Source organism: Schistocerca cancellata, chromosome 8 (assembly GCF_023864275.1).
Source record: "Schistocerca cancellata isolate TAMUIC-IGC-003103 chromosome 8, iqSchCanc2.1, whole genome shotgun sequence".
NCBI lineage: Eukaryota > Metazoa > Arthropoda > Insecta > Orthoptera > Acrididae > Schistocerca > Schistocerca cancellata.
This window is the reverse complement of record NC_064633.1, coordinates 96,089,489-96,115,538: the sequence shown is the minus strand read 5'-3', so window position 1 is coordinate 96,115,538 and position 26,050 is coordinate 96,089,489. Positions and strand designations below refer to the sequence as shown.

The window sequence follows — 26,050 nt, the reverse complement described above, 5'->3', positions numbered from 1 at the left end:
GGCAGCGTTGGCCGTGGTTAGTACTCAGGTAGGTGACGAACTAGGAAGTCCGCGTGCTGTTGGTTTCTTCAGTTTTGCCTTTTTCCTTAGTTTTTCGTGCTGCTGTGCGGTAATGGTACGGTCCAGCACGCTGACCCCCTCCTTGCTCTCGGTACGCAAAGACGCGAACATGCGGCCACAGTCAAATGAAAGGGGCCGTTGTGTGTTTGTCGATGTGGCCTCTCGCAGTCGTTTGTAGCGCGTGTCCTGTACATATACGCCCATTTGCAAGCGTCAGCTTTCGCGTCAGCCGAGCAAAGTCGAGACAAGTCGACACATGGGGACACACGATGCTGTGAATCGTAGACAAGTCGACACATGGGGACACACGATGCTGTGAATCGTAGACAAGTCGACACATGGGGACACACGATGCTGTGAATCGTAATCCGCACTAGCCTACGAGGGGCAAAGGGAAACCATTGGTACCGTTGAAAACACTCTCCTGAGTAAAGGAGACAACTTCCGTGCTACTTGGGAAGCAACCATGCTGACCGACACACCACCACCGCCTTCTGCTACGCGCTGCTTGCGCCGTGATGTGTCGCCTTCCCTCCTGGCGCCAGAGGCCGAAGGCGATAGCGCTGTAGGCGCTCAACGCCGGTTGCAAGGCGAGCACCACTGAACCCGTTTTCCTGGTGCTGCTAGGGGGACAAACTGTAACTAGGCGCAGAACTGACTTTCTCTGATAAATCGGCCCTTTAATGCACATCAGGGCGAACACGAAAGTTCTAATATGAAGTACTCACTGACGATCCAAAGACGTTTCAGTATGTATGCGTCGGTACCACCGGGGCAGTGCCTAAGTATTGTAAAGTGAAGGTCGACAGTTAGAGCCTCACATGAAGTATTTCATTGCCTTCCCACGAGTGCGTAATGCACAGCGTGGCTGTTGCTAGGAAACGGTCTTATTCGGGGTTCGTTAATATCTAGGTTTCTTTGCATCAATGTGAAAATGTTCCTATTACTAAATAAAGTTTTGCTAGTTACAGTTCAAACTGGAAGCGACGGAAGAAAGCGGTCCAACGCGCCACATTGGTTCCCAAAAGGGAGGATGCGTTTCCTACGCCACATCTGACGTTGCGTCTTACATATTCTTAAACTGACATAATTCCTTCCTACCGAAAAAAGAAACAGATTTCGGAGTGAGGTTCCTGAGACCTTGATAGAGATGGAAGTCACTGGAGCGGTTGTGTCGTACGTCAGATTGGCCGAGCGGTCTAAGGCGCCAGATTTAAGCTCTGGTTCCCGTAAGGGAGCGTGGGTTCGAACCCCACATCTGACAATGCATTTTAAACATTCTGAAGCTAACGTACTCCCTTGATGTTATAGAACAAGAAAATTACGCAGAAACACGCCATGGAGATTTTCCTAGAGACGACAGTGACAGCAGTGCAGGCGTCACACGTCCGATAACCCGAGCGGTCGAAAACAAATAGCGGAACATATTTTTCTAGTGCCGAGTTTTAGCTCTTCTCACGGACGTTTCCGTGGTCGTTGTTTTGTGGCTCAGGGCTATTCCATTTTCCTTCCCCAAAAGGCAACGCGAGAGACTGTCAGGCAAATCCCAAGTGATCTGTACACGGACTAAGACGTCCGCACGTCTGGCAACAGTCTCGCCAACTTGTATGCCGTGCCAACGACACGGGCTCATGTCCGATCACCGAAATTAGGCAGCGTTGGCCGTGGTTAGTACTCAGGTAGGTGACGAACTAGGAAGTCCGCGTGCTGTTGGTTTCTTCAGTTTTGCCTTTTTCCTTAGTTTTTCGTGCTGCTGTGCGGTAATGGTACGGTCCAGCACGCTGACCCCCTCCTTGCTCTCGGTACGCAAAGACGCGAACATGCGGCCACAGTCAAATGAAAGGGGCCGTTGTGTGTTTGTCGATGTGGCCTCTCGCAGTCGTTTGTAGCGCGTGTCCTGTACATATACGCCCATTTGCAAGCGTCAGCTTTCGCGTCAGCCTTCGCAAAGTCGAGACAAGTCGACACATGGGGACACACGATGCTGTGAATCGTAGACAAGTCGACACATGGGGACACACGATGCTGTGAATCGTAGACAAGTCGACACATGGGGACACACGATGCTGTGAATCGTAATCCGCACTAGCCTACGAGGGGCAAAGGGAAACCATTGGTACCGTTGAAAACACTCTCCTGAGTAAAGGAGACAACTTCCGTGCTACTTGGGAAGCAACCATGCTGACCGACACACCACCACCGCCTTCTGCTACGCGCTGCTTGCGCCGTGATGTGTCGCCTTCCCTCCTGGCGCCAGAGGCCGAAGGCGATAGCGCTGTAGGCGCTCAACGCCGGTTGCAAGGCGAGCACCACTGAACCCGTTTTCCTGGTGCTGCTAGGGGGACAAACTGTAACTAGGCGCAGAACTGACTTTCTCTGATAAATCGGCCCTTTAATGCACATCAGGGCGAACACGAAAGTTCTAATATGAAGTACTCACTGACGATCCAAAGACGTTTCAGTATGTATGCGTCGGTACCACCGGGGCAGTGCCTAAGTATTGTAAAGTGAAGGTCGACAGTTAGAGCCTCACATGAAGTATTTCATTGCCTTCCCACGAGTGCGTAATGCACAGCGTGGCTGTTGCTAGGAAACGGTCTTATTCGGGGTTCGTTAATATCTAGGTTTCTTTGCATCAATGTGAAAATGTTCCTATTACTAAATAAAGTTTTGCTAGTTACAGTTCAAACTGGAAGCGACGGAAGAAAGCGGTCCAACGCGCCACATTGGTTCCCAAAAGGGAGGATGCGTTTCCTACGCCACATCTGACGTTGCGTCTTACATATTCTTAAACTGACATAATTCCTTCCTACCGAAAAAAGAAACAGATTTCGGAGTGAGGTTCCTGAGACCTTGATAGAGATGGAAGTCACTGGAGCGGTTGTGTCGTACGTCAGATTGGCCGAGCGGTCTAAGGCGCCAGATTTAAGCTCTGGTTCCCGTAAGGGAGCGTGGGTTCGAACCCCACATCTGACAATGCATTTTAAACATTCTGAAGCTAACGTACTCCCTTGATGTTATAGAACAAGAAAATTACGCAGAAACACGCCATGGAGATTTTCCTAGAGACGACAGTGACAGCAGTGCAGGCGTCACACGTCCGATAACCCGAGCGGTCGAAAACAAATAGCGGAACATATTTTTCTAGTGCCGAGTTTTAGCTCTTCTCACGGACGTTTCCGTGGTCGTTGTTTTGTGGCTCAGGGCTATTCCATTTTCCTTCCCCAAAAGGCAACGCGAGAGACTGTCAGGCAAATCCCAAGTGATCTGTACACGGACTAAGACGTCCGCACGTCTGGCAACAGTCTCGCCAACTTGTATGCCGTGCCAACGACACGGGCTCATGTCCGATCACCGAAATTAGGCAGCGTTGGCCGTGGTTAGTACTCAGGTAGGTGACGAACTAGGAAGTCCGCGTGCTGTTGGTTTCTTCAGTTTTGCCTTTTTCCTTAGTTTTTCGTGCTGCTGTGCGGTAATGGTACGGTCCAGCACGCTGACCCCCTCCTTGCTCTCGGTACGCAAAGACGCGAACATGCGGCCACAGTCAAATGAAAGGGGCCGTTGTGTGTTTGTCGATGTGGCCTCTCGCAGTCGTTTGTAGCGCGTGTCCTGTACATATACGCCCATTTGCAAGCGTCAGCTTTCGCGTCAGCCTTCGCAAAGTCGAGACAAGTCGACACATGGGGACACACGATGCTGTGAATCGTAGACAAGTCGACACATGGGGACACACGATGCTGTGAATCGTAGACAAGTCGACACATGGGGACACACGATGCTGTGAATCGTAATCCGCACTAGCCTACGAGGGGCAAAGGGAAACCATTGGTACCGTTGAAAACACTCTCCTGAGTAAAGGAGACAACTTCCGTGCGATGTCCGGGTTTCGAACCCGGAGCAGCTACTTGGGAAGCAACCATGCTGACCGACACACCACCACCGCCTTCTGCTACGCGCTGCTTGCGCCGTGATGTGTCGCCTTCCCTCCTGGCGCCAGAGGCCGAAGGCGATAGCGCTGTAGGCGCTCAACGCCGGTTGCAAGGCGAGCACCACTGAACCCGTTTTCCTGGTGCTGCTAGGGGGACAAACTGTAACTAGGCGCAGAACTGACTTTCTCTGATAAATCGGCCCTTTAATGCACATCAGGGCGAACACGAAAGTTCTAATATGAAGTACTCACTGACGATCCAAAGACGTTTCAGTATGTATGCGTCGGTACCACCGGGGCAGTGCCTAAGTATTGTAAAGTGAAGGTCGACAGTTAGAGCCTCACATGAAGTATTTCATTGCCTTCCCACGAGTGCGTAATGCACAGCGTGGCTGTTGCTAGGAAACGGTCTTATTCGGGGTTCGTTAATATCTAGGTTTCTTTGCATCAATGTGAAAATGTTCCTATTACTAAATAAAGTTTTGCTAGTTACAGTTCAAACTGGAAGCGACGGAAGAAAGCGGTCCAACGCGCCACATTGGTTCCCAAAAGGGAGGATGCGTTTCCTACGCCACATCTGACGTTGCGTCTTACATATTCTTAAACTGACATAATTCCTTCCTACCGAAAAAAGAAACAGATTTCGGAGTGAGGTTCCTGAGACCTTGATAGAGATGGAAGTCACTGGAGCGGTTGTGTCGTACGTCAGATTGGCCGAGCGGTCTAAGGCGCCAGATTTAAGCTCTGGTTCCCGTAAGGGAGCGTGGGTTCGAACCCCACATCTGACAATGCATTTTAAACATTCTGAAGCTAACGTACTCCCTTGATGTTATAGAACAAGAAAATTACGCAGAAACACGCCATGGAGATTTTCCTAGAGACGACAGTGACAGCAGTGCAGGCGTCACACGTCCGATAACCCGAGCGGTCGAAAACAAATAGCGGAACATATTTTTCTAGTGCCGAGTTTTAGCTCTTCTCACGGACGTTTCCGTGGTCGTTGTTTTGTGGCTCAGGGCTATTCCATTTTCCTTCCCCAAAAGGCAACGCGAGAGACTGTCAGGCAAATCCCAAGTGATCTGTACACGGACTAAGACGTCCGCACGTCTGGCAACAGTCTCGCCAACTTGTATGCCGTGCCAACGACACGGGCTCATGTCCGATCACCGAAATTAGGCAGCGTTGGCCGTGGTTAGTACTCAGGTAGGTGACGAACTAGGAAGTCCGCGTGCTGTTGGTTTCTTCAGTTTTGCCTTTTTCCTTAGTTTTTCGTGCTGCTGTGCGGTAATGGTACGGTCCAGCACGCTGACCCCCTCCTTGCTCTCGGTACGCAAAGACGCGAACATGCGGCCACAGTCAAATGAAAGGGGCCGTTGTGTGTTTGTCGATGTGGCCTCTCGCAGTCGTTTGTAGCGCGTGTCCTGTACATATACGCCCATTTGCAAGCGTCAGCTTTCGCGTCAGCCGAGCAAAGTCGAGACAAGTCGACACATGGGGACACACGATGCTGTGAATCGTAGACAAGTCGACACATGGGGACACACGATGCTGTGAATCGTAGACAAGTCGACACATGGGGACACACGATGCTGTGAATCGTAGACAAGTCGACACATGGGGACACACGATGCTGTGAATCGTAATCCGCGCTAGCCTACGAGGGGCAAAGGGAAACCATTGGTACCGTTGAAAACACTCTCCTGAGTAAAGGAGACAACTTCCGTGCGATGTCCGGGTTTCGAACCCGGAGCAGCTACTTGGGAAGCAACCATGCTGACCGACACACCACCACCGCCTTCTGCTACGCGCTGCTTGCGCCGTGATGTGTCGCCTTCCCTCCTGGCGCCAGAGGCCGAAGGCGATAGCGCTGTAGGCGCTCAACGCCGGTTGCAAGGCGAGCACCACTGAACCCGTTTTCCTGGTGCTGCTAGGGGGACAAACTGTAACTAGGCGCAGAACTGACTTTCTCTGATAAATCGGCCCTTTAATGCACATCAGGGCGAACACGAAAGTTCTAATATGAAGTACTCACTGACGATCCAAAGACGTTTCAGTATGTATGCGTCGGTACCACCGGGGCAGTGCCTAAGTATTGTAAAGTGAAGGTCGACAGTTAGAGCCTCACATGAAGTATTTCATTGCCTTCCCACGAGTGCGTAATGCACAGCGTGGCTGTTGCTAGGAAACGGTCTTATTCGGGGTTCGTTAATATCTAGGTTTCTTTGCATCAATGTGAAATTGTTCCTATTACTAAATAAAGTTTTGCTAGTTACAGTTCAAACTGGAAGCGACGGAAGAAAGCGGTCCAACGCGCCACATTGGTTCCCAAAAGGGAGGATGCGTTTCCTACGCCACATCTGACGTTGCGTCTTACATATTCTTAAACTGACATAATTCCTTCCTACCGAAAAAAGAAACAGATTTCGGAGTGAGGTTCCTGAGACCTTGATAGAGATGGAAGTCACTGGAGCGGTTGTGTCGTACGTCAGATTGGCCGAGCGGTCTAAGGCGCCAGATTTAAGCTCTGGTTCCCGTAAGGGAGCGTGGGTTCGAACCCCACATCTGACAATGCATTTTAAACATTCTGAAGCTAACGTACTCCCTTGATGTTATAGAACAAGAAAATTACGCAGAAACACGCCATGGAGATTTTCCTAGAGACGACAGTGACAGCAGTGCAGGCGTCACACGTCCGATAACCCGAGCGGTCGAAAACAAATAGCGGAACATATTTTTCTAGTGCCGAGTTTTAGCTCTTCTCACGGACGTTTCCGTGGTCGTTGTTTTGTGGCTCAGGGCTATTCCATTTTCCTTCCCCAAAAGGCAACGCGAGAGACTGTCAGGCAAATCCCAAGTGATCTGTACACGGACTAAGACGTCCGCACGTCTGGCAACAGTCTCGCCAACTTGTATGCCGTGCCAACGACACGGGCTCATGTCCGATCACCGAAATTAGGCAGCGTTGGCCGTGGTTAGTACTCAGGTAGGTGACGAACTAGGAAGTCCGCGTGCTGTTGGTTTCTTCAGTTTTGCCTTTTTCCTTAGTTTTTCGTGCTGCTGTGCGGTAATGGTACGGTCCAGCACGCTGACCCCCTCCTTGCTCTCGGTACGCAAAGACGCGAACATGCGGCCACAGTCAAATGAAAGGGGCCGTTGTGTGTTTGTCGATGTGGCCTCTCGCAGTCGTTTGTAGCGCGTGTCCTGTACATATACGCCCATTTGCAAGCGTCAGCTTTCGCGTCAGCCTTCGCAAAGTCGAGACAAGTCGACACATGGGGACACACGATGCTGTGAATCGTAGACAAGTCGACACATGGGGACACACGATGCTGTGAATCGTAGACAAGTCGACACATGGGGACACACGATGCTGTGAATCGTAATCCGCACTAGCCTACGAGGGGCAAAGGGAAACCATTGGTACCGTTGAAAACACTCTCCTGAGTAAAGGAGACAACTTCCGTGCGATGTCCGGGTTTCGAACCCGGAGCAGCTACTTGGGAAGCAACCATGCTGACCGACACACCACCACCGCCTTCTGCTACGCGCTGCTTGCGCCGTGATGTGTCGCCTTCCCTCCTGGCGCCAGAGGCCGAAGGCGATAGCGCTGTAGGCGCTCAACGCCGGTTGCAAGGCGAGCACCACTGAACCCGTTTTCCTGGTGCTGCTAGGGGGACAAACTGTAACTAGGCGCAGAACTGACTTTCTCTGATAAATCGGCCCTTTAATGCACATCAGGGCGAACACGAAAGTTCTAATATGAAGTACTCACTGACGATCCAAAGACGTTTCAGTATGTATGCGTCGGTACCACCGGGGCAGTGCCTAAGTATTGTAAAGTGAAGGTCGACAGTTAGAGCCTCACATGAAGTATTTCATTGCCTTCCCACGAGTGCGTAATGCACAGCGTGGCTGTTGCTAGGAAACGGTCTTATTCGGGGTTCGTTAATATCTAGGTTTCTTTGCATCAATGTGAAAATGTTCCTATTACTAAATAAAGTTTTGCTAGTTACAGTTCAAACTGGAAGCGACGGAAGAAAGCGGTCCAACGCGCCACATTGGTTCCCAAAAGGGAGGATGCGTTTCCTACGCCACATCTGACGTTGCGTCTTACATATTCTTAAACTGACATAATTCCTTCCTACCGAAAAAAGAAACAGATTTCGGAGTGAGGTTCCTGAGACCTTGATAGAGATGGAAGTCACTGGAGCGGTTGTGTCGTACGTCAGATTGGCCGAGCGGTCTAAGGCGCCAGATTTAAGCTCTGGTTCCCGTAAGGGAGCGTGGGTTCGAACCCCACATCTGACAATGCATTTTAAACATTCTGAAGCTAACGTACTCCCTTGATGTTATAGAACAAGAAAATTACGCAGAAACACGCCATGGAGATTTTCCTAGAGACGACAGTGACAGCAGTGCAGGCGTCACACGTCCGATAACCCGAGCGGTCGAAAACAAATAGCGGAACATATTTTTCTAGTGCCGAGTTTTAGCTCTTCTCACGGACGTTTCCGTGGTCGTTGTTTTGTGGCTCAGGGCTATTCCATTTTCCTTCCCCAAAAGGCAACGCGAGAGACTGTCAGGCAAATCCCAAGTGATCTGTACACGGACTAAGACGTCCGCACGTCTGGCAACAGTCTCGCCAACTTGTATGCCGTGCCAACGACACGGGCTCATGTCCGATCACCGAAATTAGGCAGCGTTGGCCGTGGTTAGTACTCAGGTAGGTGACGAACTAGGAAGTCCGCGTGCTGTTGGTTTCTTCAGTTTTGCCTTTTTCCTTAGTTTTTCGTGCTGCTGTGCGGTAATGGTACGGTCCAGCACGCTGACCCCCTCCTTGCTCTCGGTACGCAAAGACGCGAACATGCGGCCACAGTCAAATGAAAGGGGCCGTTGTGTGTTTGTCGATGTGGCCTCTCGCAGTCGTTTGTAGCGCGTGTCCTGTACATATACGCCCATTTGCAAGCGTCAGCTTTCGCGTCAGCCTTCGCAAAGTCGAGACAAGTCGACACATGGGGACACACGATGCTGTGAATCGTAGACAAGTCGACACATGGGGACACACGATGCTGTGAATCGTAGACAAGTCGACACATGGGGACACACGATGCTGTGAATCGTAGACAAGTCGACACATGGGGACACACGATGCTGTGAATCGTAATCCGCACTAGCCTACGAGGGGCAAAGGGAAACCATTGGTACCGTTGAAAACACTCTCCTGAGTAAAGGAGACAACTTCCGTGCGATGTCCGGGTTTCGAACCCGGAGCAGCTACTTGGGAAGCAACCATGCTGACCGACACACCACCACCGCCTTCTGCTACGCGCTGCTTGCGCCGTGATGTGTCGCCTTCCCTCCTGGCGCCAGAGGCCGAAGGCGATAGCGCTGTAGGCGCTCAACGCCGGTTGCAAGGCGAGCACCACTGAACCCGTTTTCCTGGTGCTGCTAGGGGGACAAACTGTAACTAGGCGCAGAACTGACTTTCTCTGATAAATCGGCCCTTTAATGCACATCAGGGCGAACACGAAAGTTCTAATATGAAGTACTCACTGACGATCCAAAGACGTTTCAGTATGTATGCGTCGGTACCACCGGGGCAGTGCCTAAGTATTGTAAAGTGAAGGTCGACAGTTAGAGCCTCACATGAAGTATTTCATTGCCTTCCCACGAGTGCGTAATGCACAGCGTGGCTGTTGCTAGGAAACGGTCTTATTCGGGGTTCGTTAATATCTAGGTTTCTTTGCATCAATGTGAAAATGTTCCTATTACTAAATAAAGTTTTGCTAGTTACAGTTCAAACTGGAAGCGACGGAAGAAAGCGGTCCAACGCGCCACATTGGTTCCCAAAAGGGAGGATGCGTTTCCTACGCCACATCTGACGTTGCGTCTTACATATTCTTAAACTGACATAATTCCTTCCTACCGAAAAAAGAAACAGATTTCGGAGTGAGGTTCCTGAGACCTTGATAGAGATGGAAGTCACTGGAGCGGTTGTGTCGTACGTCAGATTGGCCGAGCGGTCTAAGGCGCCAGATTTAAGCTCTGGTTCCCGTAAGGGAGCGTGGGTTCGAACCCCACATCTGACAATGCATTTTAAACATTCTGAAGCTAACGTACTCCCTTGATGTTATAGAACAAGAAAATTACGCAGAAACACGCCATGGAGATTTTCCTAGAGACGACAGTGACAGCAGTGCAGGCGTCACACGTCCGATAACCCGAGCGGTCGAAAACAAATAGCGGAACATATTTTTCTAGTGCCGAGTTTTAGCTCTTCTCACGGACGTTTCCGTGGTCGTTGTTTTGTGGCTCAGGGCTATTCCATTTTCCTTCCCCAAAAGGCAACGCGAGAGACTGTCAGGCAAATCCCAAGTGATCTGTACACGGACTAAGACGTCCGCACGTCTGGCAACAGTCTCGCCAACTTGTATGCCGTGCCAACGACACGGGCTCATGTCCGATCACCGAAATTAGGCAGCGTTGGCCGTGGTTAGTACTCAGGTAGGTGACGAACTAGGAAGTCCGCGTGCTGTTGGTTTCTTCAGTTTTGCCTTTTTCCTTAGTTTTTCGTGCTGCTGTGCGGTAATGGTACGGTCCAGCACGCTGACCCCCTCCTTGCTCTCGGTACGCAAAGACGCGAACATGCGGCCACAGTCAAATGAAAGGGGCCGTTGTGTGTTTGTCGATGTGGCCTCTCGCAGTCGTTTGTAGCGCGTGTCCTGTACATATACGCCCATTTGCAAGCGTCAGCTTTCGCGTCAGCCGAGCAAAGTCGAGACAAGTCGACACATGGGGACACACGATGCTGTGAATCGTAGACAAGTCGACACATGGGGACACACGATGCTGTGAATCGTAGACAAGTCGACACATGGGGACACACGATGCTGTGAATCGTAGACAAGTCGACACATGGGGACACACGATGCTGTGAATCGTAATCCGCGCTAGCCTACGAGGGGCAAAGGGAAACCATTGGTACCGTTGAAAACACTCTCCTGAGTAAAGGAGACAACTTCCGTGCGATGTCCGGGTTTCGAACCCGGAGCAGCTACTTGGGAAGCAACCATGCTGACCGACACACCACCACCGCCTTCTGCTACGCGCTGCTTGCGCCGTGATGTGTCGCCTTCCCTCCTGGCGCCAGAGGCCGAAGGCGATAGCGCTGTAGGCGCTCAACGCCGGTTGCAAGGCGAGCACCACTGAACCCGTTTTCCTGGTGCTGCTAGGGGGACAAACTGTAACTAGGCGCAGAACTGACTTTCTCTGATAAATCGGCCCTTTAATGCACATCAGGGCGAACACGAAAGTTCTAATATGAAGTACTCACTGACGATCCAAAGACGTTTCAGTATGTATGCGTCGGTACCACCGGGGCAGTGCCTAAGTATTGTAAAGTGAAGGTCGACAGTTAGAGCCTCACATGAAGTATTTCATTGCCTTCCCACGAGTGCGTAATGCACAGCGTGGCTGTTGCTAGGAAACGGTCTTATTCGGGGTTCGTTAATATCTAGGTTTCTTTGCATCAATGTGAAATTGTTCCTATTACTAAATAAAGTTTTGCTAGTTACAGTTCAAACTGGAAGCGACGGAAGAAAGCGGTCCAACGCGCCACATTGGTTCCCAAAAGGGAGGATGCGTTTCCTACGCCACATCTGACGTTGCGTCTTACATATTCTTAAACTGACATAATTCCTTCCTACCGAAAAAAGAAACAGATTTCGGAGTGAGGTTCCTGAGACCTTGATAGAGATGGAAGTCACTGGAGCGGTTGTGTCGTACGTCAGATTGGCCGAGCGGTCTAAGGCGCCAGATTTAAGCTCTGGTTCCCGTAAGGGAGCGTGGGTTCGAACCCCACATCTGACAATGCATTTTAAACATTCTGAAGCTAACGTACTCCCTTGATGTTATAGAACAAGAAAATTACGCAGAAACACGCCATGGAGATTTTCCTAGAGACGACAGTGACAGCAGTGCAGGCGTCACACGTCCGATAACCCGAGCGGTCGAAAACAAATAGCGGAACATATTTTTCTAGTGCCGAGTTTTAGCTCTTCTCACGGACGTTTCCGTGGTCGTTGTTTTGTGGCTCAGGGCTATTCCATTTTCCTTCCCCAAAAGGCAACGCGAGAGACTGTCAGGCAAATCCCAAGTGATCTGTACACGGACTAAGACGTCCGCACGTCTGGCAACAGTCTCGCCAACTTGTATGCCGTGCCAACGACACGGGCTCATGTCCGATCACCGAAATTAGGCAGCGTTGGCCGTGGTTAGTACTCAGGTAGGTGACGAACTAGGAAGTCCGCGTGCTGTTGGTTTCTTCAGTTTTGCCTTTTTCCTTAGTTTTTCGTGCTGCTGTGCGGTAATGGTACGGTCCAGCACGCTGACCCCCTCCTTGCTCTCGGTACGCAAAGACGCGAACATGCGGCCACAGTCAAATGAAAGGGGCCGTTGTGTGTTTGTCGATGTGGCCTCTCGCAGTCGTTTGTAGCGCGTGTCCTGTACATATACGCCCATTTGCAAGCGTCAGCTTTCGCGTCAGCCGAGCAAAGTCGAGACAAGTCGACACATGGGGACACACGATGCTGTGAATCGTAGACAAGTCGACACATGGGGACACACGATGCTGTGAATCGTAGACAAGTCGACACATGGGGACACACGATGCTGTGAATCGTAATCCGCACTAGCCTACGAGGGGCAAAGGGAAACCATTGGTACCGTTGAAAACACTCTCCTGAGTAAAGGAGACAACTTCCGTGCGATGTCCGGGTTTCGAACCCGGAGCAGCTACTTGGGAAGCAACCATGCTGACCGACACACCACCACCGCCTTCTGCTACGCGCTGCTTGCGCCGTGATGTGTCGCCTTCCCTCCTGGCGCCAGAGGCCGAAGGCGATAGCGCTGTAGGCGCTCAACGCCGGTTGCAAGGCGAGCACCACTGAACCCGTTTTCCTGGTGCTGCTAGGGGGACAAACTGTAACTAGGCGCAGAACTGACTTTCTCTGATAAATCGGCCCTTTAATGCACATCAGGGCGAACACGAAAGTTCTAATATGAAGTACTCACTGACGATCCAAAGACGTTTCAGTATGTATGCGTCGGTACCACCGGGGCAGTGCCTAAGTATTGTAAAGTGAAGGTCGACAGTTAGAGCCTCACATGAAGTATTTCATTGGCTTCCCACGAGTGCGTAATGCACAGCGTGGCTGTTGCTAGGAAACGGTCTTATTCGGGGTTCGTTAATATCTAGGTTTCTTTGCATCAATGTGAAAATGTTCCTATTACTAAATAAAGTTTTGCTAGTTACAGTTCAAACTGGAAGCGACGGAAGAAAGCGGTCCAACGCGCCACATTGGTTCCCAAAAGGGAGGATGCGTTTCCTACGCCACATCTGACGTTGCGTCTTACATATTCTTAAACTGACATAATTCCTTCCTACCGAAAAAAGAAACAGATTTCGGAGTGAGGTTCCTGAGACCTTGATAGAGATGGAAGTCACTGGAGCGGTTGTGTCGTACGTCAGATTGGCCGAGCGGTCTAAGGCGCCAGATTTAAGCTCTGGTTCCCGTAAGGGAGCGTGGGTTCGAACCCCACATCTGACAATGCATTTTAAACATTCTGAAGCTAACGTACTCCCTTGATGTTATAGAACAAGAAAATTACGCAGAAACACGCCATGGAGATTTTCCTAGAGACGACAGTGACAGCAGTGCAGGCGTCACACGTCCGATAACCCGAGCGGTCGAAAACAAATAGCGGAACATATTTTTCTAGTGCCGAGTTTTAGCTCTTCTCACGGACGTTTCCGTGGTCGTTGTTTTGTGGCTCAGGGCTATTCCATTTTCCTTCCCCAAAAGGCAACGCGAGAGACTGTCAGGCAAATCCCAAGTGATCTGTACACGGACTAAGACGTCCGCACGTCTGGCAACAGTCTCGCCAACTTGTATGCCGTGCCAACGACACGGGCTCATGTCCGATCACCGAAATTAGGCAGCGTTGGCCGTGGTTAGTACTCAGGTAGGTGACGAACTAGGAAGTCCGCGTGCTGTTGGTTTCTTCAGTTTTGCCTTTTTCCTTAGTTTTTCGTGCTGCTGTGCGGTAATGGTACGGTCCAGCACGCTGACCCCCTCCTTGCTCTCGGTACGCAAAGACGCGAACATGCGGCCACAGTCAAATGAAAGGGGCCGTTGTGTGTTTGTCGATGTGGCCTCTCGCAGTCGTTTGTAGCGCGTGTCCTGTACATATACGCCCATTTGCAAGCGTCAGCTTTCGCGTCAGCCTTCGCAAAGTCGAGACAAGTCGACACATGGGGACACACGATGCTGTGAATCGTAGACAAGTCGACACATGGGGACACACGATGCTGTGAATCGTAGACAAGTCGACACATGGGGACACACGATGCTGTGAATCGTAATCCGCACTAGCCTACGAGGGGCAAAGGGAAACCATTGGTACCGTTGAAAACACTCTCCTGAGTAAAGGAGACAACTTCCGTGCGATGTCCGGGTTTCGAACCCGGAGCAGCTACTTGGGAAGCAACCATGCTGACCGACACACCACCACCGCCTTCTGCTACGCGCTGCTTGCGCCGTGATGTGTCGCCTTCCCTCCTGGCGCCAGAGGCCGAAGGCGATAGCGCTGTAGGCGCTCAACGCCGGTTGCAAGGCGAGCACCACTGAACCCGTTTTCCTGGTGCTGCTAGGGGGACAAACTGTAACTAGGCGCAGAACTGACTTTCTCTGATAAATCGGCCCTTTAATGCACATCAGGGCGAACACGAAAGTTCTAATATGAAGTACTCACTGACGATCCAAAGACGTTTCAGTATGTATGCGTCGGTACCACCGGGGCAGTGCCTAAGTATTGTAAAGTGAAGGTCGACAGTTAGAGCCTCACATGAAGTATTTCATTGCCTTCCCACGAGTGCGTAATGCACAGCGTGGCTGTTGCTAGGAAACGGTCTTATTCGGGGTTCGTTAATATCTAGGTTTCTTTGCATCAATGTGAAAATGTTCCTATTACTAAATAAAGTTTTGCTAGTTACAGTTCAAACTGGAAGCGACGGAAGAAAGCGGTCCAACGCGCCACATTGGTTCCCAAAAGGGAGGATGCGTTTCCTACGCCACATCTGACGTTGCGTCTTACATATTCTTAAACTGACATAATTCCTTCCTACCGAAAAAAGAAACAGATTTCGGAGTGAGGTTCCTGAGACCTTGATAGAGATGGAAGTCACTGGAGCGGTTGTGTCGTACGTCAGATTGGCCGAGCGGTCTAAGGCGCCAGATTTAAGCTCTGGTTCCCGTAAGGGAGCGTGGGTTCGAACCCCACATCTGACAATGCATTTTAAACATTCTGAAGCTAACGTACTCCCTTGATGTTATAGAACAAGAAAATTACGCAGAAACACGCCATGGAGATTTTCCTAGAGACGACAGTGACAGCAGTGCAGGCGTCACACGTCCGATAACCCGAGCGGTCGAAAACAAATAGCGGAACATATTTTTCTAGTGCCGAGTTTTAGCTCTTCTCACGGACGTTTCCGTGGTCGTTGTTTTGTGGCTCAGGGCTATTCCATTTTCCTTCCCCAAAAGGCAACGCGAGAGACTGTCAGGCAAATCCCAAGTGATCTGTACACGGACTAAGACGTCCGCACGTCTGGCAACAGTCTCGCCAACTTGTATGCCGTGCCAACGACACGGGCTCATGTCCGATCACCGAAATTAGGCAGCGTTGGCCGTGGTTAGTACTCAGGTAGGTGACGAACTAGGAAGTCCGCGTGCTGTTGGTTTCTTCAGTTTTGCCTTTTTCCTTAGTTTTTCGTGCTGCTGTGCGGTAATGGTACGGTCCAGCACGCTGACCCCCTCCTTGCTCTCGGTACGCAAAGACGCGAACATGCGGCCACAGTCAAATGAAAGGGGCCGTTGTGTGTTTGTCGATGTGGCCTCTCGCAGTCGTTTGTAGCGCGTGTCCTGTACATATACGCCCATTTGCAAGCGTCAGCTTTCGCGTCAGCCTTCGCAAAGTCGAGACAAGTCGACACATGGGGACACACGATGCTGTGAATCGTAGACAAGTCGACACATGGGGACACACGATGCTGTGAATCGTAGACAAGTCGACACATGGGGACACACGATGCTGTGAATCGTAATCCGCACTAGCCTACGAGGGGCAAAGGGAAACCATTGGTACCGTTGAAAACACTCTCCTGAGTAAAGGAGACAACTTCCGTGCGATGTCCGGGTTTCGAACCCGGAGCAGCTACTTGGGAAGCAACCATGCTGACCGACACACCACCACCGCCTTCTGCTACGCGCTGCTTGCGCCGTGATGTGTCGCCTTCCCTCCTGGCGCCAGAGGCCGAAGGCGATAGCGCTGTAGGCGCTCAACGCCGGTTGCAAGGCGAGCACCACTGAACCCGTTTTCCTGGTGCTGCTAGGGGGACAAACTGTAACTAGGCGCAGAACTGACTTTCTCTGATAAATCGGCCCTTTAATGCACATCAGGGCGAACACGAAAGTTCTAATATGAAGTACTCACTGACGATCCAAAGACGTTTCAGTATGTATGCGTCGGTACCACCGGGGCAGTGCCTAAGTATTGTAAAGTGAAGGTCGACAGTTAGAGCCTCACATGAAGTATTTCATTGCCTTCCCACGAGTGCGTAATGCACAGCGTGGCTGTTGCTAGGAAACGGTCTTATTCGGGGTTCGTTAATATCTAGGTTTCTTTGCATCAATGTGAAAATGTTCCTATTACTAAATAAAGTTTTGCTAGTTACAGTTCAAACTGGAAGCGACGGAAGAAAGCGGTCCAACGCGCCACATTGGTTCCCAAAAGGGAGGATGCGTTTCCTACGCCACATCTGACGTTGCGTCTTACATATTCTTAAACTGACATAATTCCTTCCTACCGAAAAAAGAAACAGATTTCGGAGTGAGGTTCCTGAGACCTTGATAGAGATGGAAGTCACTGGAGCGGTTGTGTCGTACGTCAGATTGGCCGAGCGGTCTAAGGCGCCAGATTTAAGCTCTGGTTCCCGTAAGGGAGCGTGGGTTCGAACCCCACATCTGACAATGCATTTTAAACATTCTGAAGCTAACGTACTCCCTTGATGTTATAGAACAAGAAAATTACGCAGAAACACGCCATGGAGATTTTCCTAGAGACGACAGTGACAGCAGTGCAGGCGTCACACGTCCGATAACCCGAGCGGTCGAAAACAAATAGCGGAACATATTTTTCTAGTGCCGAGTTTTAGCTCTTCTCACGGACGTTTCCGTGGTCGTTGTTTTGTGGCTCAGGGCTATTCCATTTTCCTTCCCCAAAAGGCAACGCGAGAGACTGTCAGGCAAATCCCAAGTGATCTGTACACGGACTAAGACGTCCGCACGTCTGGCAACAGTCTCGCCAACTTGTATGCCGTGCCAACGACACGGGCTCATGTCCGATCACCGAAATTAGGCAGCGTTGGCCGTGGTTAGTACTCAGGTAGGTGACGAACTAGGAAGTCCGCGTGCTGTTGGTTTCTTCAGTTTTGCCTTTTTCCTTAGTTTTTCGTGCTGCTGTGCGGTAATGGTACGGTCCAGCACGCTGACCCCCTCCTTGCTCTCGGTACGCAAAGACGCGAACATGCGGCCACAGTCAAATGAAAGGGGCCGTTGTGTGTTTGTCGATGTGGCCTCTCGCAGTCGTTTGTAGCGCGTGTCCTGTACATATACGCCCATTTGCAAGCGTCAGCTTTCGCGTCAGCCTTCGCAAAGTCGAGACAAGTCGACACATGGGGACACACGATGCTGTGAATCGTAGACAAGTCGACACATGGGGACACACGATGCTGTGAATCGTAGACAAGTCGACACATGGGGACACACGATGCTGTGAATCGTAATCCGCACTAGCCTACGAGGGGCAAAGGGAAACCATTGGTACCGTTGAAAACACTCTCCTGAGTAAAGGAGACAACTTCCGTGCGATGTCCGGGTTTCGAACCCGGAGCAGCTACTTGGGAAGCAACCATGCTGACCGACACACCACCACCGCCTTCTGCTACGCGCTGCTTGCGCCGTGATGTGTCGCCTTCCCTCCTGGCGCCAGAGGCCGAAGGCGATAGCGCTGTAGGCGCTCAACGCCGGTTGCAAGGCGAGCACCACTGAACCCGTTTTCCTGGTGCTGCTAGGGGGACAAACTGTAACTAGGCGCAGAACTGACTTTCTCTGATAAATCGGTCCTTTAATGCACATCAGGGCGAACACGAAAGTTCTAATATGAAGTACTCACTGACGATCCAAAGACGTTTCAGTATGTATGCGTCGGTACCACCGGGGCAGTGCCTAAGTATTGTAAAGTGAAGGTCGACAGTTAGAGCCTCACATGAAGTATTTCATTGCCTTCCCACGAGTGCGTAATGCACAGCGTGGCTGTTGCTAGGAAACGGTCTTATTCGGGGTTCGTTAATATCTAGGTTTCTTTGCATCAATGTGAAAATGTTCCTATTACTAAATAAAGTTTTGCTAGTTACAGTTCAAACTGGAAGCGACGGAAGAAAGCGGTCCAACGCGCCACATTGGTTCCCAAAAGGGAGGATGCGTTTCCTACGCCACATCTGACGTTGCGTCTTACATATTCTTAAACTGACATAATTCCTTCCTACCGAAAAAAGAAACAGATTTCGGAGTGAGGTTCCTGAGACCTTGATAGAGATGGAAGTCACTGGAGCGGTTGTGTCGTACGTCAGATTGGCCGAGCGGTCTAAGGCGCCAGATTTAAGCTCTGGTTCCCGTAAGGGAGCGTGGGTTCGAACCCCACATCTGACAATGCATTTTAAACATTCTGAAGCTAACGTACTCCCTTGATGTTATAGAACAAGAAAATTACGCAGAAACACGCCATGGAGATTTTCCTAGAGACGACAGTGACAGCAGTGCAGGCGTCACACGTCCGATAACCCGAGCGGTCGAAAACAAATAGCGGAACATATTTTTCTAGTGCCGAGTTTTAGCTCTTCTCACGGACGTTTCCGTGGTCGTTGTTTTGTGGCTCAGGGCTATTCCATTTTCCTTCCCCAAAAGGCAACGCGAGAGACTGTCAGGCAAATCCCAAGTGATCTGTACACGGACTAAGACGTCCGCACGTCTGGCAACAGTCTCGCCAACTTGTATGCCGTGCCAACGACACGGGCTCATGTCCGATCACCGAAATTAGGCAGCGTTGGCCGTGGTTAGTACTCAGGTAGGTGACGAACTAGGAAGTCCGCGTGCTGTTGGTTTCTTCAGTTTTGCCTTTTTCCTTAGTTTTTCGTGCTGCTGTGCGGTAATGGTACGGTCCAGCACGCTGACCCCCTCCTTGCTCTCGGTACGCAAAGACGCGAACATGCGGCCACAGTCAAATGAAAGGGGCCGTTGTGTGTTTGTCGATGTGGCCTCTCGCAGTCGTTTGTAGCGCGTGTCCTGTACATATACGCCCATTTGCAAGCGTCAGCTTTCGCGTCAGCCTTCGCAAAGTCGAGACAAGTCGACACATGGGGACACACGATGCTGTGAATCGTAGACAAGTCGACACATGGGGACACACGATGCTGTGAATCGTAGACAAGTCGACACATGGGGACACACGATGCTGTGAATCGTAATCCGCACTAGCCTACGAGGGGCAAAGGGAAACCATTGGTACCGTTGAAAACACTCTCCTGAGTAAAGGAGACAACTTCCGTGCGATGTCCGGGTTTCGAACCCGGAGCAGCTACTTGGGAAGCAACCATGCTGACCGACACACCACCACCGCCTTCTGCTACGCGCTGCTTGCGCCGTGATGTGTCGCCTTCCCTCCTGGCGCCAGAGGCCGAAGGCGATAGCGCTGTAGGCGCTCAACGCCGGTTGCAAGGCGAGCACCACTGAACCCGTTTTCCTGGTGCTGCTAGGGGGACAAACTGTAACTAGGCGCAGAACTGACTTTCTCTGATAAATCGGCCCTTTAATGCACATCAGGGCGAACACGAAAGTTCTAATATGAAGTACTCACTGACGATCCAAAGACGTTTCAGTATGTATGCGTCGGTACCACCGGGGCAGTGCCTAAGTATTGTAAAGTGAAGGTCGACAGTTAGAGCCTCACATGAAGTATTTCATTGGCTTCCCACGAGTGCGTAATGCACAGCGTGGCTGTTGCTAGGAAACGGTCTTATTCGGGGTTCGTTAATATCTAGGTTTCTTTGCATCAATGTGAAAATGTTCCTATTACTAAATAAAGTTTTGCTAGTTACAGTTCAAACTGGAAGCGACGGAAGAAAGCGGTCCAACGCGCCACATTGGTTCCCAAAAGGGAGGATGCGTTTCCTACGCCACATCTGACGTTGCGTCTTACATATTCTTAAACTGACATAATTCCTTCCTACCGAAAAAAGAAACAGATTTCGGAGTGAGGTTCCTGAGACCTTGATAGAGATGGAAGTCACTGGAGCGGTTGTGTCGTACGTCAGATTGGCCGAGCGGTCTAAGGCGCCAGATTTAAGCTCTGGTTCCCGTAAGGGAGCGTGGGTTCGAACCCCACATCTGACAATGCATTTTAAACATTCTGAAGCTAACGTACTCCCTTGATGTTATAGAACAAGAAAATTACGCAGAAACACGCCATGGAGATTTTCCTAGAGACGACAGTGACAGCAGTGCAGGCGTCACACGTCCGATAACCCGAGCGGTCGAAAACAAATAGCGGAACATATTTTTCTAGTGCCGAGTTTTAGCTCTTCTCACGGACGTTTCCGTGGTCGTTGTTTTGTGGCTCAGGGCTATTCCATTTTCCTTCCCCAAAAGGCAACGCGAGAGACTGTCAGGCAAATCCCAAGTGATCTGTACACGGACTAAGACGTCCGCACGTCTGGCAACAGTCTCGCCAACTTGTATGCCGTGCCAACGACACGGGCTCATGTCCGATCACCGAAATTAGGCAGCGTTGGCCGTGGTTAGTACTCAGGTAGGTGACGAACTAGGAAGTCCGCGTGCTGTTGGTTTCTTCAGTTTTGCCTTTTTCCTTAGTTTTTCGTGCTGCTGTGCGGTAATGGTACGGTCCAGCACGCTGACCCCCTCCTTGCTCTCGGTACGCAAAGACGCGAACATGCGGCCACAGTCAAATGAAAGGGGCCGTTGTGTGTTTGTCGATGTGGCCTCTCGCAGTCGTTTGTAGCGCGTGTCCTGTACATATACGCCCATTTGCAAGCGTCAGCTTTCGCGTCAGCCTTCGCAAAGTCGAGACAAGTCGACACATGGGGACACACGATGCTGTGAATCGTAGACAAGTCGACATATGGGGACACACGATGCTGTGAATCGTAGACAAGTCGACACATGGGGACACACGATGCTGTGAATCGTAATCCGCACTAGCCTACGAGGGGCAAAGGGAAACCATTGGTACCGTTGAAAACACTCTCCTGAGTAAAGGAGACAACTTCCGTGCGATGTCCGGGTTTCGAACCCGGAGCAGCTACTTGGGAAGCAACCATGCTGACCGACACACCACCACCGCCTTCTGCTACGCGCTGCTTGCGCCGTGATGTGTCGCCTTCCCTCCTGGCGCCAGAGGCCGAAGGCGATAGCGCTGTAGGCGCTCAACGCCGGTTGCAAGGCGAGCACCACTGAACCCGTTTTCCTGGTGCTGCTAGGGGGACAAACTGTAACTAGGCGCAGAACTGACTTTCTCTGATAAATCGGCCCTTTAATGCACATCAGGGCGAACACGAAAGTTCTAATATGAAGTACTCACTGACGATCCAAAGACGTTTCAGTATGTATGCGTCGGTACCACCGGGGCAGTGCCTAAGTATTGTAAAGTGAAGGTCGACAGTTAGAGCCTCACATGAAGTATTTCATTGCCTTCCCACGAGTGCGTAATGCACAGCGTGGCTGTTGCTAGGAAACGGTCTTATTCGGGGTTCGTTAATATCTAGGTTTCTTTGCATCAATGTGAAAATGTTCCTATTACTAAATAAAGTTTTGCTAGTTACAGTTCAAACTGGAAGCGACGGAAGAAAGCGGTCCAACGCGCCACATTGGTTCCCAAAAGGGAGGATGCGTTTCCTACGCCACATCTGACGTTGCGTCTTACATATTCTTAAACTGACATAATTCCTTCCTACCGAAAAAAGAAACAGATTTCGGAGTGAGGTTCCTGAGACCTTGATAGAGATGGAAGTCACTGGAGCGGTTGTGTCGTACGTCAGATTGGCCGAGCGGTCTAAGGCGCCAGATTTAAGCTCTGGTTCCCGTAAGGGAGCGTGGGTTCGAACCCCACATCTGACAATGCATTTTAAACATTCTGAAGCTAACGTACTCCCTTGATGTTATAGAACAAGAAAATTACGCAGAAACACGCCATGGAGATTTTCCTAGAGACGACAGTGACAGCAGTGCAGGCGTCACACGTCCGATAACCCGAGCGGTCGAAAACAAATAGCGGAACATATTTTTCTAGTGCCGAGTTTTAGCTCTTCTCACGGACGTTTCCGTGGTCGTTGTTTTGTGGCTCAGGGCTATTCCATTTTCCTTCCCCAAAAGGCAACGCGAGAGACTGTCAGGCAAATCCCAAGTGATCTGTACACGGACTAAGACGTCCGCACGTCTGGCAACAGTCTCGCCAACTTGTATGCCGTGCCAACGACACGGGCTCATGTCCGATCACCGAAATTAGGCAGCGTTGGCCGTGGTTAGTACTCAGGTAGGTGACGAACTAGGAAGTCCGCGTGCTGTTGGTTTCTTCAGTTTTGCCTTTTTCCTTAGTTTTTCGTGCTGCTGTGCGGTAATGGTACGGTCCAGCACGCTGACCCCCTCCTTGCTCTCGGTACGCAAAGACGCGAACATGCGGCCACAGTCAAATGAAAGGGGCCGTTGTGTGTTTGTCGATGTGGCCTCTCGCAGTCGTTTGTAGCGCGTGTCCTGTACATATACGCCCATTTGCAAGCGTCAGCTTTCGCGTCAGCCTTCGCAAAGTCGAGACAAGTCGACACATGGGGACACACGATGCTGTGAATCGTAGACAAGTCGACATATGGGGACACACGATGCTGTGAATCGTAGACAAGTCGACACATGGGGACACACGATGCTGTGAATCGTAATCCGCACTAGCCTACGAGGGGCAAAGGGAAACCATTGGTACCGTTGAAAACACTCTCCTGAGTAAAGGAGACAACTTCCGTGCGATGTCCGGGTTTCGAACCCGGAGCAGCTACTTGGGAAGCAACCATGCTGACCGACACACCACCACCGCCTTCTGCTACGCGCTGCTTGCGCCGTGATGTGTCGCCTTCCCTCCTGGCGCCAGAGGCCGAAGGCGATAGCGCTGTAGGCGCTCAACGCCGGTTGCAAGGCGAGCACCACTGAACCCGTTTTCCTGGTGCTGCTAGGGGGACAAACTGTAACTAGGCGCAGAACTGACTTTCTCTGATAAATCGGCCCTTTAATGCACATCAGGGCGAACACGAAAGTTCTAATATGAAGTACTCACTGACGATCCAAAGACGTTTCAGTATGTATGCGTCGGTACCACCGGGGCAGTGCCTAAGTATTGTAAAGTGAAGGTCGACAGTTAGAGCCTCACATGAAGTATTTCATTGCCTTCCCACGAGTGCGTAATGCACAGCGTGGCTGTTGCTAGGAAACGGTCTTATTCGGGGTTCGTTAATATCTAGGTTTCTTTGCATCAATGTGAAAATGTTCCTATTACTAAATAAAGTTTTGCTAGTTACAGTTCAAACTGGAAGCGACGGAAGAAAGCGGTCCAACGCGCCACATTGGTTCCCAAAAGGGAGGATGCGTTTCCTACGCCACATCTGACGTTGCGTCTTACATATTCTTAAACTGACATAATTCCTTCCTACCGAAAAAAGAAACAGATTTCGGAGTGAGGTTCCTGAGACCTTGATAGAGATGGAAGTCACTGGAGCGGTTGTGTCGTACGTCAGATTGGCCGAGCGGTCTAAGGCGCCAGATTTAAGCTCTGGTTCCCGTAAGGGAGCGTGGGTTCGAACCCCACATCTGACAATGCATTTTAAACATTCTGAAGCTAACGTACTCCCTTGATGTTATAGAACAAGAAAATTACGCAGAAACACGCCATGGAGATTTTCCTAGAGACGACAGTGACAGCAGTGCAGGCGTCACACGTCCGATAACCCGAGCGGTCGAAAACAAATAGCGGAACATATTTTTCTAGTGCCGAGTTTTAGCTCTTCTCACGGACGTTTCCGTGGTCGTTGTTTTGTGGCTCAGGGCTATTCCATTTTCCTTCCCCAAAAGGCAACGCGAGAGACTGTCAGGCAAATCCCAAGTGATCTGTACACGGACTAAGACGTCCGCACGTCTGGCAACAGTCTCGCCAACTTGTATGCCGTGCCAACGACACGGGCTCATGTCCGATCACCGAAATTAGGCAGCGTTGGCCGTGGTTAGTACTCAGGTAGGTGACGAACTAGGAAGTCCGCGTGCTGTTGGTTTCTTCAGTTTTGCCTTTTTCCTTAGTTTTTCGTGCTGCTGTGCGGTAATGGTACGGTCCAGCACGCTGACCCCCTCCTTGCTCTCGGTACGCAAAGACGCGAACATGCGGCCACAGTCAAATGAAAGGGGCCGTTGTGTGTTTGTCGATGTGGCCTCTCGCAGTCGTTTGTAGCGCGTGTCCTGTACATATACGCCCATTTGCAAGCGTCAGCTTTCGCGTCAGCCTTCGCAAAGTCGAGACAAGTCGACACATGGGGACACACGATGCTGTGAATCGTAGACAAGTCGACACATGGGGACACACGATGCTGTGAATCGTAGACAAGTCGACACATGGGGACACACGATGCTGTGAATCGTAATCCGCACTAGCCTACGAGGGGCAAAGGGAAACCATTGGTACCGTTGAAAACACTCTCCTGAGTAAAGGAGACAACTTCCGTGCGATGTCCGGGTTTCGAACCCGGAGCAGCTACTTGGGAAGCAACCATGCTGACCGACACACCACCACCGCCTTCTGCTACGCGCTGCTTGCGCCGTGATGTGTCGCCTTCCCTCCTGGCGCCAGAGGCCGAAGGCGATAGCGCTGTAGGCGCTCAACGCCGGTTGCAAGGCGAGCACCACTGAACCCGTTTTCCTGGTGCTGCTAGGGGGACAAACTGTAACTAGGCGCAGAACTGACTTTCTCTGATAAATCGGCCCTTTAATGCACATCAGGGCGAACACGAAAGTTCTAATATGAAGTACTCACTGACGATCCAAAGACGTTTCAGTATGTATGCGTCGGTACCACCGGGGCAGTGCCTAAGTATTGTAAAGTGAAGGTCGACAGTTAGAGCCTCACATGAAGTATTTCATTGGCTTCCCACGAGTGCGTAATGCACAGCGTGGCTGTTGCTAGGAAACGGTCTTATTCGGGGTTCGTTAATATCTAGGTTTCTTTGCATCAATGTGAAAATGTTCCTATTACTAAATAAAGTTTTGCTAGTTACAGTTCAAACTGGAAGCGACGGAAGAAAGCGGTCCAACGCGCCACATTGGTTCCCAAAAGGGAGGATGCGTTTCCTACGCCACATCTGACGTTGCGTCTTACATATTCTTAAACTGACATAATTCCTTCCTACCGAAAAAAGAAACAGATTTCGGAGTGAGGTTCCTGAGACCTTGATAGAGATGGAAGTCACTGGAGCGGTTGTGTCGTACGTCAGATTGGCCGAGCGGTCTAAGGCGCCAGATTTAAGCTCTGGTTCCCGTAAGGGAGCGTGGGTTCGAACCCCACATCTGACAATGCATTTTAAACATTCTGAAGCTAACGTACTCCCTTGATGTTATAGAACAAGAAAATTACGCAGAAACACGCCATGGAGATTTTCCTAGAGACGACAGTGACAGCAGTGCAGGCGTCACACGTCCGATAACCCGAGCGGTCGAAAACAAATAGCGGAACATATTTTTCTAGTGCCGAGTTTTAGCTCTTCTCACGGACGTTTCCGTGGTCGTTGTTTTGTGGCTCAGGGCTATTCCATTTTCCTTCCCCAAAAGGCAACGCGAGAGACTGTCA

The 26,050-nt window shown here is 50.8% G+C and overlaps 15 non-coding genes across 15 annotated transcripts; all 15 read left to right on the top strand.

Annotated features, from left to right (window-relative positions):
- The first annotated feature begins 1,240 nt into the window (after positions 1–1,240).
- Positions 1,241–1,324, top strand: Trnal-uaa (transfer RNA leucine (anticodon UAA)). The gene has a single exon. It is a non-coding gene; the product is annotated as a tRNA-Leu (tRNA).
- Positions 1,325–2,952: 1,628 nt separating this feature from the next.
- Trnal-uaa (transfer RNA leucine (anticodon UAA)) lies at positions 2,953–3,036 on the top strand. The gene has a single exon. It is a non-coding gene; the product is annotated as a tRNA-Leu (tRNA).
- A 1,656-nt stretch (positions 3,037–4,692) lies between these two features.
- Trnal-uaa (transfer RNA leucine (anticodon UAA)) lies at positions 4,693–4,776 on the top strand. Its single transcript has one exon. It is a non-coding gene; the product is annotated as a tRNA-Leu (tRNA).
- Positions 4,777–6,472: 1,696 nt separating this feature from the next.
- On the top strand, positions 6,473–6,556 carry Trnal-uaa (transfer RNA leucine (anticodon UAA)). The gene has a single exon. It is a non-coding gene; the product is annotated as a tRNA-Leu (tRNA).
- A 1,656-nt stretch (positions 6,557–8,212) lies between these two features.
- On the top strand, positions 8,213–8,296 carry Trnal-uaa (transfer RNA leucine (anticodon UAA)). Its single transcript has one exon. It is a non-coding gene; the product is annotated as a tRNA-Leu (tRNA).
- Positions 8,297–9,993: 1,697 nt separating this feature from the next.
- On the top strand, positions 9,994–10,077 carry Trnal-uaa (transfer RNA leucine (anticodon UAA)). The gene has a single exon. It is a non-coding gene; the product is annotated as a tRNA-Leu (tRNA).
- Positions 10,078–11,773: 1,696 nt separating this feature from the next.
- Trnal-uaa (transfer RNA leucine (anticodon UAA)) lies at positions 11,774–11,857 on the top strand. Its single transcript has one exon. It is a non-coding gene; the product is annotated as a tRNA-Leu (tRNA).
- Positions 11,858–13,512: 1,655 nt separating this feature from the next.
- Trnal-uaa (transfer RNA leucine (anticodon UAA)) lies at positions 13,513–13,596 on the top strand. The gene has a single exon. It is a non-coding gene; the product is annotated as a tRNA-Leu (tRNA).
- Positions 13,597–15,252: 1,656 nt separating this feature from the next.
- Trnal-uaa (transfer RNA leucine (anticodon UAA)) lies at positions 15,253–15,336 on the top strand. The gene has a single exon. It is a non-coding gene; the product is annotated as a tRNA-Leu (tRNA).
- Positions 15,337–16,992: 1,656 nt separating this feature from the next.
- On the top strand, positions 16,993–17,076 carry Trnal-uaa (transfer RNA leucine (anticodon UAA)). The gene has a single exon. It is a non-coding gene; the product is annotated as a tRNA-Leu (tRNA).
- A 1,656-nt stretch (positions 17,077–18,732) lies between these two features.
- Positions 18,733–18,816, top strand: Trnal-uaa (transfer RNA leucine (anticodon UAA)). The gene has a single exon. It is a non-coding gene; the product is annotated as a tRNA-Leu (tRNA).
- Positions 18,817–20,472: 1,656 nt separating this feature from the next.
- On the top strand, positions 20,473–20,556 carry Trnal-uaa (transfer RNA leucine (anticodon UAA)). The gene has a single exon. It is a non-coding gene; the product is annotated as a tRNA-Leu (tRNA).
- Positions 20,557–22,212: 1,656 nt separating this feature from the next.
- Positions 22,213–22,296, top strand: Trnal-uaa (transfer RNA leucine (anticodon UAA)). The gene has a single exon. It is a non-coding gene; the product is annotated as a tRNA-Leu (tRNA).
- A 1,656-nt stretch (positions 22,297–23,952) lies between these two features.
- On the top strand, positions 23,953–24,036 carry Trnal-uaa (transfer RNA leucine (anticodon UAA)). The gene has a single exon. It is a non-coding gene; the product is annotated as a tRNA-Leu (tRNA).
- A 1,656-nt stretch (positions 24,037–25,692) lies between these two features.
- On the top strand, positions 25,693–25,776 carry Trnal-uaa (transfer RNA leucine (anticodon UAA)). Its single transcript has one exon. It is a non-coding gene; the product is annotated as a tRNA-Leu (tRNA).
- Positions 25,777–26,050: the final 274 nt, after the last annotated feature.